Consider the following 19,158-nt stretch of genomic DNA (forward strand, 5'->3'; position numbering starts at 1 on the left):
GATCAGATGAGAGCGAAGAAGTTAGCACAAATTCTTGACAAACTGAAGGCTAAAAACGTTCCAACAAATCCTACTGCCTATGCTGATCATGCGGTGATTACTCAACAAGACACCGATCTGATTGGCTTGCTATCTCAGATAAAGTTTTGGGAAATGGATCAAGAGTTAGTCCTTCATCAAGGAGATCCAGACGATGATGAAGAGGAAATAGTTGAAGAACATTCCTCTCAACAGAAAGAGTCACCCTCAGAACAGGCCATTATTCCAACTGAAGAGCCAGTTCAGAATATGCCTCAATCACCTACTGGTGAACATCAAATGTACACTGAAGCAGAATTATCTTTCGCGAACATTGATGAAATTATCCAAGCAGTGGTGCAAGAATCCAAATTGAGTGAACCTATTTCTAATCCAGTTGATCACCCCGTTGATCAAATCCATCCAGAGGTTCCTATCTCTTTAGAAGCACCAGTTCAGCAAGATCTATCTGCTGAACAAGCTATTCCAACTGTTGTGCCAACTGATTCCCTAGATCACCCTCTAGAAGCACCAGTTTTGGCTTCATCAGATTCTATTATTCTTCTAGGCAGCTCATCTGCTGATCAGAATCCACCTTCTCCACCTCCAGTTCCAGAAGAAGTTGCTGCAATCACTTCAGTTCAGAATGTTGCTGAAACAATAGCAACTGATCAAGAATTGATTATCTTTGATCAAATTACAAGAGGACCGGAAACCTCTCATCAGTCTCCTCCTCCATCCTCATCAGATTTTGATCTTGTTCTCGAAGAAATTCAGAATATGCAGGATAGTATGAATGAGATGCTCTCAGCCATCTCAAAGATTCAGAATACGCAACTGTCTCACACCTTAAAATTGGAAGACTCTCAACAGTTCAACTCCGAAAAGCTGAAGTCCATCCAAACTGCTGTTACCTCCCTCTCATTTGCAGTTGAAGAAATCCAGAAGAACAGGGGGATAGCTTTGAGTCTCACTGCAACTCAAAATTCTATTAACAAACGAGTTGACAGTGTCGAGACACTCGTCTCTAGAAAGATAGATTTGCTACAAGTCACAATGAGCTCTGCTATTGAAAACATTTCCACCTCTGTCCGGCTTCTATCTACTGACGTTCGGAAATTATCTGTCAAGATGGAGCTGTTTGACAAAAAGAGGGAAGAGCTCAAAGAGATTTTAGATCAGTAGAAGAAATCTCAATAAGCAGCAGTCTTTCTTGTATTTGTGAAGTATATGAGTTCAGTTGTTCTACCTCTTATTTTATCTACTATGAGTTCAGTTATTCGATTTTCTTTTACTCTAGTTTTGTCAAAATACCATAAAGGGGGAAATGGTTGGAAACTGAATTCCGGTGTTTGACAAAAAGATAAACCAACTGAACTAAGCAACTGAATTCAGCTAACTGATCGACGCAACTGAATTATAACTGAACAGCTAGCTGCTCTTTCAGCTGAACATCTCTTCAGTCATTCTCGTCAATTGACTCTTTACCAGCTGATCTCTCAGCTGTACACGTCATCAGTTGAAAGCGACAACCGACAAATAGTACAACTACCTGCAACTGGTAATGGAACGCCGCATTTCAAAATGAGCAGTGTTCGACTGTCAGAGTATATCGACGTGGCAATCAACGGTTAGAATATTCAAATATCCTTTAATGTTACCGTTGAGAGAGAAGCCTATAAATAATCGAAGATAGCAGCCGAAGAAACACACAACGACTGATTTCAGCTATTACATTCTACTTGCTGTTACGCTGCAAAAATATCTACTCACATTCAGAAGTTAAAAGCTCACGTTTACTGGTTATATCAGTAGCATTCAAGGCTACATTCTCGAGCTTAAATAACACTGTGTAATCTTTGATAAGTTTTTCTAAGTTGTGCTAAGATCAGTTACCATCTGTAAAAGTGTTATATACTAAGATTTTCAGTTGTGGCAAAGTGATAAGTCCAAACTGAAGTGGGTCAGTGCAGTATCCTGTATTTGATCAAAGTCTTTTAGTGGATATCCTATCCTCGTGATAGAAGGGGTGACGTAGGAGTTATTCAAGTCTCCGAACATCCAGAAACAAATTGTGTTATCTTTACTTCAGTCGTTACTTTTCAGTTAGATACTCTATCTTTCAGTCAGTTTATTTTCTGCAACTGTTTCATTCAGTTTAACTGATTGTCATTGACCGACGTGATACCTAATATCAGTTTATAACAAAACTGAACTCAAATTGTCGAAGTATTTTTAAATTTTGAGGAGTGTTTATTCAACCCACATTCTAAACACTCTTTATTCGTTTAACCGATCCTTTCAGTTAACCCTAACAAATTGAACTTTCATAAATAAAATTAATATTATTAAATTTTCTAATAAAGTTTATAAGTATATAAATACAATTTCTAATAAAATTTATTGAACAATAGAACTATACTTAAAAATATTATTATAATAAATAAAATTTAAATTTATTTAATCTAATTTATATATTGGACTTTTTTTTTAATTTAAACCATGATTATTTAAAAAAAATTATAAAATTTCGGTTAATTGTGTTATGACCGAAATAATTGATTTTTTCGATTTGATTTGTTAGATATTCATAATAAAGTTTGTCGAAAAAAAAAATTCAGCTAATTCGATTTTAGAACATTCGTCGAACCTATTACTGTCTAATATATGATGGAGCCAGCCCAGGTTCTCATGAATCCTGGCTCCACCTCTGGTTGTAGCTAAACGTTTATCATTTTATTAAAAGATATAGTTTATATTAATAATACTAATCCAAATATTTTAAATTATATAATTATGTAACTGTCGTGTATCGTTATCACTTTTAATAGATATTTTTTAAACCTACAAACATAACATAAAAAATAATGGTTTGTAAAAAATTAAAATACCACGGAGAAGTAAAATGCATAAATTTTTTATTTTGGGTGAAAACATTATTATTATTATTATTATTAAAATTTAAATTGTCAAACAATATCACAAATTGCTGGATAAGATTCTCCATGATCCTAAGGTGAAAATAAATTATCATATTTATTACTGTCTCGAGAAAATAAAATAAAAAATTTATAAATTAGATGTCCACAAATAGCAAGATGCATGGCACCACTTTGCCACGTGTGGATCTTCAGACAAGATGACCCACTGCGGGGAATGCGGTGTTGACCTTTGAAGTATTTAAGACTGTCAATTATTTAATTAAAACTATTAAAAAAAGTCAAACTTCTGTTTGCACCATCAAAATCATGTAAAAATATATATTTATTATTCATAATAATTAAATATTATTTAAAATATGAATATTTAATATGAGCGGTGGGCATGATTAAACCGAGGAAATGGTCAGTGTTGTCTGCTCTGGGCCTTCAACCAATCAAAATCCTCCAAGTTTTAAACGACTTGACACATCATTTTTAAATTAGATTTTTTTTACCGTTTTTTGAAATTATTTTCAATTTATATTTAACACATTTCATAAAATGAACAAGTCTTTTGTGAGACGATCTCACGAATCTTTATCTGTGAGACGGATCAACCTATATTCACAATAAAAAATAATACTTTTAGCATAAAAAATAATAATTTTTCACGGATTTCTGTCTCACAAAATACGACCCATGAAATCATCTCACACAAGTTTTTACCATATAAAATTGGTGGGCTGAACATTAATTCTTACAAAAAAATCTAGAAAATAATAATAAAGTATTCAAATATATAGATATTGATTTGTTTTTGTATATAAATCTATACACACACACACACACACACACATATATATATATATATATATATATATATATATATATATATATATATATATATATATATATTATGCATTCATATATTGTTAGCCGCCTTTTAAATTTGAATGCATATTACGTACTCTCACACAACTTTTTTCCTTTCACACATCTTCATCGTGAACAAGACAAGACAAAAAAATATTAGCCGTAGTGATTCATTAAAATTGTCGACAAGGTTAAGGGAAAAAAGATTATGTAATACAAAAAATTAAATACAATTTATATTTGGTCTTAATTTGAGAATTTGAAAACAAGTGAATGTGAAAATCAAGATTTATATCGTGTTAGGTTATTTTGATAAGGTACAAATGTGGCACTAGTAATTACTGCTCGTCAATTAATTGATTCAAAGTGTAGGATCTTTATTTATTTTTATTTTTCGTCTTTTCCCGACATATTTTTTTTATGCTCGTATAAAATTAAATTAAGATAGACAAAATTCTAAATAGTTCTTGATTTACTAAAATTTTTAATTACTGATAATGATACAAATCAAAATTTTAAATCCTATAATGTTTCGTATCAATCACTCGTTGATGATCTAGTTGATGGTTACATATATATTTATATAAAACTTTTAATTAATGATTATAATACAATCCAAAATTTTAGATCGTATAATTTTATGTATCAATCACTCGCCTAATTATATATATATATATATATATATATATATATATATATATATATATATATATATAATTTATAATTAATGATAATGATATAATTTATCGGAGATACTCTAATAACGCCAATCATTGGTGCAGCAGAAAGGAAGGCAATTCATCCAAGTCCACAATCCCATCCACTTACCTTAATGACGAGGGAACTTTATATTTTGCAATAGTTTGGATAAAAACTATATAAAATTTTTTATTTTCGAAAAAGTAAGTCTATATTTTTGATTTAATTCGGCAAAAACTATCGAATCCGAGTTAAACCAGATAAGCATATGTACGCAAGCATAAAACTTTGTACGTATTAGCGTCCCAGTCAAATAACACAGCAATTTGAACTCAGCATATACACACGCATATATGTACAAGAAATGTGAGGAAATTGGTTCATTTCGAAGATTTAATTAGTTATATATCTTAATTAATACATTATTACTATATATTTTTGTCTCATTGACAAATGGTCACAAACTTGACTGAGACAACAATCAGCATAGTGAGATTAGAGTTCACACACGTGTAAGATGGATTGGATAAGGATGTAAGCCAATCAAGGTTATAGTGAGCGAGTTTGAGAGCACAAATTAAAATTTATTTAGTTTTATTTTAATCGATATTTGTTCAGACGCGATAATTGAAACGTGATATTTGAATGTTTAGAATTACACATTTATTACAAGTTATGACTTTTGATTCAGTTATAAATTTTGATATACCGACATATGCTCGATCATATAATATTGAAATATGTGATAAATGTCTCATTCCACATTTTTGTTAATTTTACACATTTGAGAATGAGTGGTGGGAAGACACCAGTAGTAGATTTGGAGAAAAGACATATGCATACCAAATGACCGACCAACAATGCTATCGGCCAAATTTTTATTGGTTTGGAACTTTTAAAAATTAATTTTTCAAGAATGATTATTTGGAATTAGGACTTTTATGTGGAAAAATCCATCGACTGTTTTCCATTTGGTCCCAAAGTTTCAAAATCTCATTGGCAATGACTTTTTAAACATTGTTTCACACTTTGGATTAATTGGAAATACATACTTGTTAGAATTGTAACCAAACAATTTCATACTCGAATTGCGGCTTGAACCAAGGCTGCGGTGTGTGCATGTGCGCGTCAGTGTGCTTCGAACCTTTAATAATTCTGGTTGAGCATATATGAGTTTATAGCCGATTTCATGAAAGCATCAATATCAGAGCGCGAAGAAATTCAAAGAGAACTTTTTACTTGTAAGCTAAACACATGGGCTGAGAAGAAAATTGAAATGAGACCTTGTAAAGTACAAAACAGAAAACAAAGTAAGTCATGTCTTGTATGTAAACGATATTTGTCACATGAAAGTATTGTCTAAAACAAATTTCTGACGGTAACTACGAACCAGAATGCTGATATTGTATCATGGACTGGAACATATGGTCTGAATAGGACAGATTTCAGGTTTCCGTTACAATTTATCGCCAAATCCGAATTCGTTCAAAATGATTATCATCAACAAAATTTTGGATAAAATATAAAAAGGGAAGGATTAACCTTAAGACTTTCAGCAGGAATCGGTAATATAGCATTCAATGATCTTGATTCGCAGAACTATTACGTAAATATGATGTTAAGAAATTCGACTTGCCCCTCTTGCGTGACTCTGTAAAGGAGAAAACCATTTATCTACGCTCTCTGCCACTCGGTATATAAATATTTCTTAAGCTTTAGCTTCAAAGGTCTCGATTAAAAGCCTGTATAGCTCTTCTGCGACAGCTGTAGGATACTTTTCTTGAGGAAGGAGAGCACCAGGCACTTCCACAATTTGCTTACTCCTTTCGTTCCCCTAAGAGCTTCCATTTCGGCTTTTGATATCTTTGGTGCGCATGATGTGGACATAACTAGCACAGGCAGCTTGCCTTCTAGCCCCAGAAATAGTTCCATAAACTCCTCCCAGGAATTTACTAGATCAAGCAACCCAATCAAGAAAGCAGCAGGCACATACTGAGCACCTTTCAGTTTTGTTAGCTCATATCTGCTCTCAATAATACTAGGTGTCACATTTTCAGGATCTGCATATACATGGGACTTGTACTGAGATTTGATTGTCTTCTCATATACTCACAAGCACATTGTACATCATCCAACCCACAGCAGGACCTTAAGGTCCCTCTAAGAAGCCCATACCTGAAAATTCACAAGATAGAGGGGAAGACGAGGTTGGTTAAATGCAATAAAAGATGTGGGGGAGGCAAGGTTGATTACATACAATCAATACGTCTAGCATCCAACAACAGATAAACACATCTTACAGTTTTTTTCCAAGAAAAAAACTCAAATAAAGATCACATGCAAACTTGAACTCTCAGCGAAAACATTTTGAATATGTTGTCAACCGATGAAAGACTTGATTCTTAACCATAAAGGAAAACAAGACGAGTGGCATGACCATGCTTCATTAAAAGAAATCTCATCATAATTTGGATAATCTGCTAAGAATGTTGAGGGTAACGCCTACCTAGTCACCATACTTGAATCTTTACCAAACACAGGAGGAAGGGACCAGCCCAGGTGGGAGCAACAGCAGCAATGGCCTTTGGCTTTAACTTTCCATTTCTTGTTGCACACACTGCTATAGTCTCAGCATGCCCTCCTCCAACGACCACATAATCATTAACTGAGGGATGCAATAGCATGTTAGAAAAGATAAGAATTTAAATAATGTAGTTCAGGAATGTTAACAGACATGACAAGATATTACTTTTGCATTGTTAACTGTGTAAATAATTACGTATACAATCAATATCAAGGATCACTAAAATCAATTACGAGCAAATGAACATAATGTGCGAATTTGAACGAACCAAATAAGATCAAAGATTTAAAGATAGAGAAATTAATTGTATTAAAAGTCCAGTCATATGTCCTAAAGTTTCATTAAAAATGATATTGTCTCGATATTTTGGCATACTTCAAACCAAAATAAAAAGAAAAAGCTGTTACGACGTTAGCTGAATAATTAATGCAACTAGCATTGGCAGCAAACTCAATACACAAAAAGAACTAAACAGGCAGCAAAGACCACCACTAACAAAGGCCAAAGGATCTGCAAATAAATAAGCAGAGCACAAGAAGTGCCTGATGGAGCCAAAAATAAGCTTGATTGCTCCCGACCCCCCAACAACAGTTACAACACCCATCTAGTTCCGAAAGAAGCCCCTCCTCGGTCAGAAAATCCATTAATTCCAATCGAATTCTTCAAATAGCCAAGACTAATACAGAGCACGCTTTCATACAAACTAACCAGCTTGTATCTCAATTTCTCAGTCAAGATTGTGGAACTTCCTTATATTTAGATGAAATTGAAATTCATACACAACCGTGCTGTACATGTGGTAATGTCTGCCATTCTAGAAATTATAACAATCAATCTCCGCACACCACAAGGGTACATGTCTCATTTCAGTGATTCAAAAATCAGAAATCTTTATAATCGAGACACTCAACACATTAAGTTCCATTGGTTCAAAATATGATACTTAAGCTTAATAAAAATGAATAAAAATAAACCACCTGATTATCCACAAGCATAAACAAAAACATACACCCTGAATAACCAATAAAAATCATATCACAAATCCTCAAAAGCATGAATCTTGGTAATAGCCATTAAATGAAAATCTTGTAAGGAAATATATAAGCTTGCATACAGGGATACTCCAATTCAAATTAACAGAACGAATTGGGGCTTACATCATGTTTTTTAGAAGCTCTTCAGTAGAATCACGGGGTTTAAGGAGTCCAGTCCCATACTCCAAAACATCTGTAACGGTCCGAAAATTTGCGTAAAAATTTAAAATTTTCTTTTTAAAATAATTAAAATGTCTCAATCATAAGCTAAACTGATAAAAATGTTTGATATTCAAAATAGCAGCGGAAGAAATCTAATGTTTGCAAAATAATGACTTAAAAATAATTCAGCAACATAAAAACTTGATTTGAATTAAAAATAATAAATGCTGAAATGAGGTCCTCGGGTTCCACTACTGCCGACCCAAGCCAGCTCACTAGTTCCCGCCCTCGACCCCGACCTCATCAGTACCTACAACAATCAAGTCTAGTGAGCCTAAAGACTCAGCATGCATATATCGTAAATAACGAGTAAATAATATAGTAAAATTTGCATGGGATAAAAATATCATGTCATGAGGCATAAAGTGAAAATAACTTGTCATGAGCAATTATAATACGTGCATAACTGAACTGAAAATCATAGTGAAAATGTTTGCTCCTTGGAGCCCTGTACTGAAATAGCATGTTATAATTTTCTGTTGAGATTATGGTCTACGCAAGTGGCCCCTGCACTGCACTGAACTGAACTGAACTGACCGGTAACTTGGCGACCGGATAATACAATGCTCCCATGACCGGTAACTGGCGACCGGGTAAAATAATGCTCCCATGACCGGTAACTGGCGACCGGATAAAATAATGCTCCCATGATAGTGAGATGGCCACAAGCAATATCGCATAAACTCAAAAATGAATATTTTCTATGCACCTAATATAATGAGCCAACATAATTAAATAGGAACAATTTCGATCTTCTTGCATTAAAATCGTGTACTTGCGATATTTAAAAATACCTATATGACTTGATTGAAGAGTGAAAGAAGATATAAACATGCCTTGGTTTGTTTTGACAGAAAACAAACGAAATAACGACGCGGCGCGGCGGAGACGGAGTGCTCTTCACTTTCTCACTTAATTCTTTTAAATTAAGCATGTACCATAATTATTATAATAGCGTAAAAATCATAAACGTGATGCATGAACATTTAAAAATATCATGATTTGTGCTCAGGACGCTGCTAGGACCAAAATCTCACCCCGGGTGAAAAATGACCATTTTGCCCCTATAAACCCAAAAATTGTCGTTTCAACCCTGGACCTCTAAAATTGACCCGAAGTTTACCAAACTTCTTAAAATGTTCCAAAAAAAATAATTATTAGCATTCTTAGACGTAAACTCGAGCCCATAACACAACTTATCTAATTCGTTTTAAAACTTCAACCGGGGTGCCGATTTTAATCCGAATCGACCCAAAATATAATCAAATATTCCCCAACTTTTTCCCACACCTTATAAACATCTAAAAGGTCCTAAAAACCTCAAAACAAGCCCTTTAGTCACTCGCACCATAGGCAGCAAGCTGCTGGAAATTCCAGAACGTGCTAACCCGAACACCCTAGCCACCATCCTTCCTTATTTCGACTCTTGCCTAAATCTGATGGAACCAGCCATGACTTACCTTCCCTTGACCACCATAGGACTCCCTTGAACTCCTTGCATCGAGCCTACAGCCCCATGCAAGCCCTCAACCCTTGCCCACAACCGAACAAGCAAAGAAGCACTCGCGGCCACCCTTCCACCTTGCACGTACGGTCGCACTTGGGGTTGGTTCTAGCACTTGTGGAACCCTTCCAGGCCTTGTATCAGACCCACCAGGGTCTGGTCCATGGCAAGGATCGGTCCTTTCGTTGCTAGTCCGAACCTTGAACGCGATCTCCCCAACCTTAGCCGCCTAGGGCCCTAACTCTCGGTCTTCACCCAAAAACTTGCACTCCAATGATTCCAGCTTGTTGACAGCAATACCTCACCCATCACACCCTCAGTAACAACCCACAGCAGCCCCCTTTGCAACAAAACCATGGAAAACGTGAGCAGACAACTGAAAAGTGCATTGTTTTGTTAGAGTAGGTGCCCGTCGAGCCAAGTGTTGGCCGAGTGTTCACAATGAAACTCTATGTATAAGCAATCTTTATTTTAATAATATTTGAAATTATTATTATGGCACATCTTTATCTGTATACCCATGCTAGTTGCATAGATAAAGCCCTTGAATATACAAATAGTAGAAAGAATATGAGATGCTCATATGATGAGTATCATGAAACTCATATTTGGAATACTGTATATTCTAAACCGTTCCTAGTCGATTCAGCCGCCACTAAGAAGGATATAGGCCGCTCGAGTTAGAGACTAGTATCTGCGATGTGAGTACCATGTTTCATTGGTAGGGAACATTGTGATGTCCGAACATGCAGATAGGTGCTCCTTGTAGAGTGCACTGAACAACCCTCCATAAAAGGACTTTCCAAGTGGTTCTCACTTATCGAGTGGAAAAGTCCTGGTTTATGGTTGTACAGAATTAGTCCTTATTACCCGGGACAACATTGAGACTCTATGTGCTAGAATTACACTTTGACTTGTTTACCGACTCTCATGGGGTCATCAGGTGGCAAGGTTGGGTGTTCTGTCGAAACACATAGGAGTCGATGCATTGTAGCCGGGGATTCACCGCTTACCTACGGGTATGGATATCCTATGTGTTTTTCATGTATGTGTGGGTTGAAATATCTGATCAGAGTATGGTGGTAATTATGAAAGGGGTTTCATAGATTACACCATCGATGCAACCACAACATGACACATAGTATCGATTCATTGACAACTCTCGATAGACCAATAGTTGTCGAATCGGTCGGGATATATGAGTTGAAGGGACCGTACTGTACGCTAACCATAATTGAATGGTTCTTGCAGGCACTATCATGTGATACCTAGGGAATCACGTAAGCGATGCTGCTAGGCGTTTAACGTGATTGGTTGGGTACTATCAGACTTGAGTTCTGACGTTCTTACTATCAAGGAGTTGATAAGTAAGAATGGAGCAATTGGGGTATGCTCGAATAAGGACATGTTTAGTCCGAATCACATAGAGATGTGAACCCACGGCTAGTTGTATCAATGAACCATTGAGGGCCACACAAGTATTAGCTTTGTAAATCTCGATGAGAAGTAAAATAGTTCAATGTGTTGAACGGCTTATAAATGTGTTTATAAGTGTAAAGAAAAATAGAAGTATGACTTCTAAGAGAGAAATATAAATTTTAATTTAGGGAAGTGTTCCTAAGATTAAAATTTGGCCAAGTAAATAATGTAGTTGAAAGTTGTGATTTTCATAAACATTATTGGGGACTAAATTAAATTAATTCAAGTGTTGAATTAATTAAACACTAGTGGACCTAGTAGAGTCCAAATAATTAAAATAATTCAAGTGTTGAATTAATTAAATAATATTGAGTCTTGTAGAGCTCAATTAAATAATTATTTAACTAGTGGGACTTGAATAAATTCAAGTAGTATTTAATTAATCTCAAATATGTTTGAGATAATTAAAATTTAGTCCATGGTTTTTAATGTGTTAAAAACCATATTATATACATGACATGCTAGGGTTTGCATGCTAGGGAGGTCAAGAGGTGTGGATTACTTTTTATTAAAAAAAAATTCAAAAGCATGCAACTTTTGAGGGACAACTTTTTTACACACCCAAGACATGTCTTCCCTCCCTCATTCCATGTAGTTGGCCGAAATATACATACACTTTTTCTCTCCATTTTTCTTGTTTTTGTTCTTCAATTTTTGTTGGAGAATAAACCCTTCTCTTTGATAAATCCTCAAACTTTTCTAGTGCAATTTTTGAGGGGGTTTACCTTGCTAGTGGTGGGCCTTATTTTGAAGGAAAGGGAGTTGGAGGCTTGTAGATCTTCAACCTTGAAGAGCTTTGTTGTTTACAACAAAGTTGGTGCCATACATCAACCTCAAGAGGTTGATAGGTATTTTTCTTACATCCTATGAATGTTTTGGTGTTGTTTGTAAATATTGCACAAATTCTAGGGTGGCCGAAATTTCTTGCTAGAAAATAAAAAGTTTTGACTTCCGTTGCGTTTCCGGCCACCGTAACCGGTCCGCTTTCAAGTGGTATCCGAGCTTAGGTTACGGATTTTGTGTAATATTTACGTAATATTATGTTGAGATCGATTTCTAACCGCTTGAGAAATTTTTGGTGCATGGAAATGAGAAGGCCGAAAATTTGAAACAACAAAAAAAAAAAAATAGTTTTTTCGGGCAGCCCTCGAATATTTCGGACAGCATGGGCAGCCCTCGGGCTGCCCGAAATGATAAAAGTTTTAAAAAAAAAAAAAAAAAATTTTGTTGTGGCCGGAATCCGGCGACGGAGCTCCGGCGACGGCGATGACGGCTAGGGTTTCCAAAAGTGTTTTGGACAATCTTAGTGTCATGGGCCTTGAGTTGTTGGGCCATTAGATGGTCAACATAATTTTGTGAAATTTAAATGGGCCAAACTATTTTTGGTGAAAAATGAGTTTTGGGCCCTTAAGTTTAAATTTACAATTGTTGCACATATTTTCTCATAAAATAAATAATTGAAGTAGGACTTTAATTATTTATAGTAAATTGTGATTTACAAGAAATTCGATTATAAATAAATTAATTTGAAAGTAGACAAAGGTGTTTGTATACTTTGTTGATTTAATTTATAATTGTGGCGGTTAGTGATTGGATCAAGATATATAATATTGGATCAATTAATTATTGTGATAATTAATTGATGGTATATGATATGTGATATTATGCATGAAGGATGATCAAAAGCCCAAGCCCAATTTGCTAGGTGTATGCTAGGATATTTGTGTTGTATGATTGTAATAATTATCAATTTAAAGTGGGCTTGGTTTATGGCCCGTTCCCACCCCATGAGATGTATCCCTATGTGCCATGGATATTTATTTGTAAATATTAGAATAGGGGAAGATCAAGATTGGAAGATGGTGGCCTTGGTGATTATGAAGATCGAAGACATGTAATATTGGATGCTAATGTAATAATATAGTTGCATTGCATCCCGTGCATTTACCCTAGGATTGGACCTAGGCCCGTGTCTAGCTCACACGGGCCATTAGTATTGGGGCAATTGATCATCCTTGTACTGTTTTCTATTTATAATATATGCATGATATGTTATAAATAATGAGTATGTGCGTTATTATTATTATAATAACAAAGTTGCATGAATCCGGCAAACATACGATCAAACATGGCGAGCTTTTAAAATAAAATTAATGATGAGACCTTTCAAAATTAAAAACCCTCATTTTGAATAAGATTCAAAATTAATATCAAGCCCGAAAAGGGGAATTATAAATTTGTTTATAATTTCCTTGTCTTCCATCGACAATGGATGCATGATGAACGCTACCCGTACTCGGGGCTCGGCTCATATTATTGAGGGGGCCCTGGGTGCCGGAAAGCTGTGACATCCATTGACATGGTGATGTGAACTACGTGGAACTCCCATGATTTCGGCTCATATTATTGAGGGAACTCATGGCGACCGTCCATTAAGGTTCAATATCGATGGGTTAGGCTTGACACGTAAAGATGAACGACGTCATATTATTGGGTCCTAATCAAACGTGAGACAAAAGTTTACGTAGAGGGTTGCATTGTGATGCAATTGGAAACTACCTTTTAAGAATTGTGATTGGCTGATATTATTCGGGATCACGATTCGCTAATTGGACCTTACGTACCTACTGAGGAAAGGAGTTTCCCGTTTTCACAAGAGGGTAGTGAAAGATGTCAAAACAGTGGGAGCAAATATTTATGAAGTTAAAGTCCAAACTTCATATCTTACTAAATATTTAAAATAGTCATCAACATTTATCTGTTTTTACTTTTCAGTACAAATCGACAATGTCTTCGATGCGCAATCCGATATCTATAATGTAACGACCCATTACAGGCCCAGTGGACCGCCCATACGGCCCACTGCCCCAATCGACCCAAGGCTATCCCGATCTTGTGACTTGGCCCGTAGGCCTAGTGGGCTTGCCCACCCTGTAGCTCAATTGGTACCAGGATTGTGCCAAGTATCTATATATCCATGTGATCTTGGGTTCGATCCTGGGGAGGCACATACTTAAGTTCATGGGCTTAAGAGTTCTATGAGTAACCCATACGACGCCTATGGAGAGCCCGTGAGTGACACCACAGGGTGGGCAAGCCCACTGGGCCTACGGGCCAAGTCACAAGATCGGGATAGCCTTGGGTCGATTGGGGCAGTGGGCCGTATGGGCGGTCCACTGGGCCTGTAATGGGTCGTTACATATAATACTCGACAAACACATATTAACTGGACCTAATTACCTCACTTGGCTAAGAAACCTGAAAATCGTCTTGAATTCGGAAAATGTAGCATATACACTGACTGAGTCGCCCCCTGTTGAGGCTCCGACTGAATGCAATCCTGAGGAATTGCAGGCTTACAAGGAATGGTGTGACCATGACTTGATAGCCAGGTGTTATATGCTGACTTCTATGAATGATGAGCTGCAGAGGCGTTTTGAGGGTGCAAAGAGTGCTGCTGACATTCATTTGCACCTCAAGGAGCTCTTTGGAGAGCAAACGCGTCCTCTTAGGCATGCTACCGTCAAGGAGCTGATCACTTTGCGCATGCGAGATGGGGCCTCGGTCCATGAGCATGGCCTAAAGGTGATCGGGCTCGTGGACAAGCTCGTTGGCATGGATATGATCTTGCCTTCGGAGTTGACCACCGACGTGTTGCTGTTATCGCTGCCTAGCTCATTTGATCCTTTTGTGGTGAACTTCAACATGAACAAGATGGAACCGACCCTTGAGGAGTTGGTGAATATGCTTGTTACGTTTGAATCAACCATCAAGAAAGAGAAGTTGGTTCATTATGTGGGTTCTTCATCTGGTACGAAGATTGATCCACATGGGAATGGAAAGAAGAGTTCTTTCCAAGGTCCCAAGAAGAACGTGCCCTTGATGAGGCAATCTCCGAATCCCGTTGAGGCAGCCAGACCAGTTAAGGCTGACAAGACTGGTGATGTTTGTCATCACTGCAAGAAGCCTGGACATTGGAAGCGAAATTGCAAGGAATATCTGGCCCAGAAGTGTTCTGGAAACGGTATGTTCTAAATTTAAGTAAACATTTCAATTAACTCTACTTCTTGGGTATTAGATACCGGTTGTGACTCACATCTCTGTAATGGGTTACAGGTGATGGGAAGAAGTAGGAAGCTTAAGGAAGGTGTGACCTTCTTTAGGATGGACAATGGAGCAAGAGTTGCTGCCAAGGCTATTAAGAATGTTTACTTATTATTGAACGATAGTTTAAGTTAATTTTATGAGATGTTTTGTTTGTACCTAATTTTTGTAAAAACATTGTTTCCATTTCTATGCTGATAAAAATGGATATTCTTGTTTATTTTGCAAAGGTGTTTGCAACATTTACATGAATGAATGTTTGATTGGTACTTGAGAACTTGAAAACGATCTCTATAACTTAAAATTAAATGATATTCCATTAAATGTCCATTCAAAGGCAGACACCATATGAGATATGGATGGGTAAGCCTCCCAAATATTCTTATCTTAGAATATGGGAGCCCTGCTAATGTAAAGCAGGTAGTGGGAGATAAAATTGGATTGTTGATCCATTTTATGTTACTTTGTGGGATATCCAAAGAATTAAGTTGGATATTATTTCTATCATCCCCAAGAAACAAAGGTGTTTGTTTCTAGGAATGCAACCTTTTTGGAAAAGGATTTTCTATTGGATAGAAAAAGGGAGATGATAGAACTCGAAGAGGTTCGAGAGAAACCCGCAATTATAGAACCCACACCCGATGAGCCAAGAGAGGAGATACAAGCTCCTAGCAGGTACGAGAAAGTCTCGAGACCACCTATGAGGTATGGTCAGCTTCTTGAAGAGGGCCATGATGAGCCTAACCATGGATGTGATCCAAGGACCTTCAAGGAAGCGTTATCTGATGCCAATTCATCCAAGTGACTTGAAGCAATGGAATCTGAGTTGAATTCCATGCATTCGAACCAAGTGTAGGATCTTGTGGATCCACCTGTGGGAACTGTTCCCACAGGGACTTGGGGAGGATGGGAAGGTGTTGACCTTCAAGGCGCGATTGGTGGCAAAAGGATGTACTCAAAGACAAGGAGTTGACTTTGAGGAAACCTTTTCCCAATCGCAATGTTCAAGTCCATAAGGATTTTGCTAGCCATAGCTGCATGGTATGACTATGAGATATGGCAGATGGATGTTGAGACAGCCTTTCTTAATAGGGATTTTAAGAAAGTGATTTACATGTCTCAACCTGAAGGGTTTACATCTATCGGAAGTGAGCATATGGTATGCAAACTTCAAAGATCTATTTATGGTCTAAAGCAGGCATCTAGGAGTTGGAACCTCAGATTCGATAGTACAATCAAAGAGTTGATTTACTAAGAATCCTGAGGAACCCTATGTGTATAAGAAGGTCAGTGGGAGTGTTGTGACATTCCTGGTGTTATATGTTGATGACATTCTACTCATTGGGAATGATGTAGGAATGTTGCAATCAACTAAGATATGGTTAGCAAGCAAGTTTTCGATGGAGGACTTGGGTGAAGCATCTTTTGTATTGGGATACAGATCTATAGAGATAGATCGAAAAGATGACTTGGTTTCACCCAGTCCACATACATGATACTATCGTGAAGCGGTTCTCGATGGATGAGTCAATGAGAGGACATCTACCAATGTGTCATGGCGTGTCCCTATCCAAGTCTGTCTCCAAAGACAGATGCAGAGATAGTGGCGATGACACGCATTCCGTATGCTTCGGCAATTGGTAACATCATGTATGGGATGATATCTACACGTCCTGACGTGGCGTTTGCACTATGTGTAGTGAAAAGATATCAATCGAACCCTGGTCTTCCACACTGGAAAGCTGTGAAGGACATTCTCAAGTAGTTGAGAAGGACCAATAAGTTGTTCTTGGTCAATGGGGTGGAGAACTGAAATTGGAAGGCTATACCGACTTTAGCTTCCAAAGCGATATCGATGACTCGAAGTCAACCTTTGGTTTTGTATTCATGCTCTATGGTGCTGCTGTCTCTTGGAAAGGTTCCAAGCGAGACAATACTACGGATTCCAGCACAGAGGCAGAATACATTGCTGCATTAGATGCAGCAAGGGAGGCTGTTTGGATAAGGAATTTCGTCTAAGAGTTGGACGTCATTCCTAATGGAATTGCTCCTGTCCCGGTGTTGTGTGACAACACGGGAGCTTTAGCTCAAGCAAAGGAGCCAAGGTCTCATCAGAAGTCCAAACATGTATTGAGAAAGTACCACATCCTCGGAGAGATTGTGGAAAGAAGAGAAGTGTCTATTGACAAAGTCGGCTGCGTAGATTATGTTGTTGATCCACTAATTAGGCCTTTACCTGGACCATTATTCGACAAGCATCGCGAATCAATGGGTTTTATGCATATGGGTAGTTGGCTCTAGTGCAAGTGGGAGATTGTTAGAGTAGGTGCCCGTCGAGCCAAGTGTTGGCCGAGTGTTCACAATGAAACTCTATGTATAAGCAATCTTTATTTTAATAATATTTGAAATTATTATTATGGCACATCTTTATCTGTATACCCATGCTAGTTGCATAGATAAAGCCCTTGAATATACAAATAGTAGAAAGAATATGAGATGCTCATATGATGAGTATCATGAAACTCATATTTGGAATACTGTATATTCTAAACCGTTCCTAGTCGATTCAGCCGCCACTAAGAAGGATATAGGCCGCTCGAGTTAGAGACTAGTATCTGCGATGTGAGTACCATGTTTCATTGGTAGGGGACATTGTGATGTCCGAACATGCAGATAGGTGCTCCTTGTAGAGTGCACTGAACAACCCTCCATAAAAGGACTTTCCAAGTGGTTCTCACTTATCGAGTGGAAAAGTCCTGGTTTATGGTTGTACAGAATTAGTCCTTATTACCCGGGACAACATTGAGACTCTATGTGCTAGAATTACACTTTGACTTGTTTACCGACTCTCATGGGGTCATCAGGTGGCAAGGTTGGGTGTTCTGTCGAAACACATAGGAGTCGATGCATTGTAGCCGGGGATTCACCGCTTACCTACGGGTATGGATATCCTATGTGTTTTTCTTGTATGTGTGGGTTGAAATATCTGATCAGAGTATGGTGGTAATTATGAAAGGGGTTTCATAGATTACACCATCGATGCAACCACAACATGACACATAGTATCGATTCATTGACAACTCTCGATAGACCAATAGTTGTCGAATCGGTCGGGATATATGAGTTGAAGGGACCGTACTGTACGCTAACCATAATTGAATGGTTATTGCAGGCACTATCATGTGATACCTAGGGAATCACGTAAGCGATGCTGCTAGGCGTTTAACGTGATTGGTTGGGTACTATCAGACTTGAGTTCTGACGTTCTTACTATCAAGGAGTTGATAAGTAAGAATGGAGCAATTGGGGTATGCTCGAATAAGGACATGTTTAGTCCGAATCACATAGAGATGTGAACCCACGGCTAGTTGTATCAATGAACCATTGAGGGCCACACAAGTATTAGCTTTGTAAATCTCGATGAGAAGTAAAATAGTTCAATGTGTTGAACGGCTTATAAATGTGTTTATAAGTGTAAAGAAAAATAGAAGTATGACTTCTAAGAGAGAAATATAAATTTTAATTTAGGGAAGTGTTCCTAAGATTAAAATTTGGCCAAGTAAATAATGTAGTTGAAAATTGTGATTTTCATAAACATTATTGGGGACTAAATTAAATTAATTCAAGTGTTGAATTAATTAAACACTAGTGGACCTAGTAGAGTCCAAATAATTAAAATAATTCAAGTGTTGAATTAATTAAATAATATTGAGTCTTGTA

At 37.0% G+C, this 19,158-nt stretch overlaps 1 pseudogene; it reads right to left on the reverse strand.

Moving 5' to 3' along the window:
• Positions 1-5,991: 5,991 nt before the first annotated feature.
• Positions 5,992-7,699, reverse strand: LOC140802815 (uncharacterized; annotated as a pseudogene).
• Between the last annotated feature and the right edge of the window lie 11,459 nt (positions 7,700-19,158).

Source organism: Primulina eburnea, chromosome 10 (genome assembly GCF_022965805.1).
Source record: "Primulina eburnea isolate SZY01 chromosome 10, ASM2296580v1, whole genome shotgun sequence".
In the NCBI taxonomy this organism is placed as follows: domain Eukaryota; kingdom Viridiplantae; phylum Streptophyta; class Magnoliopsida; order Lamiales; family Gesneriaceae; genus Primulina; species Primulina eburnea.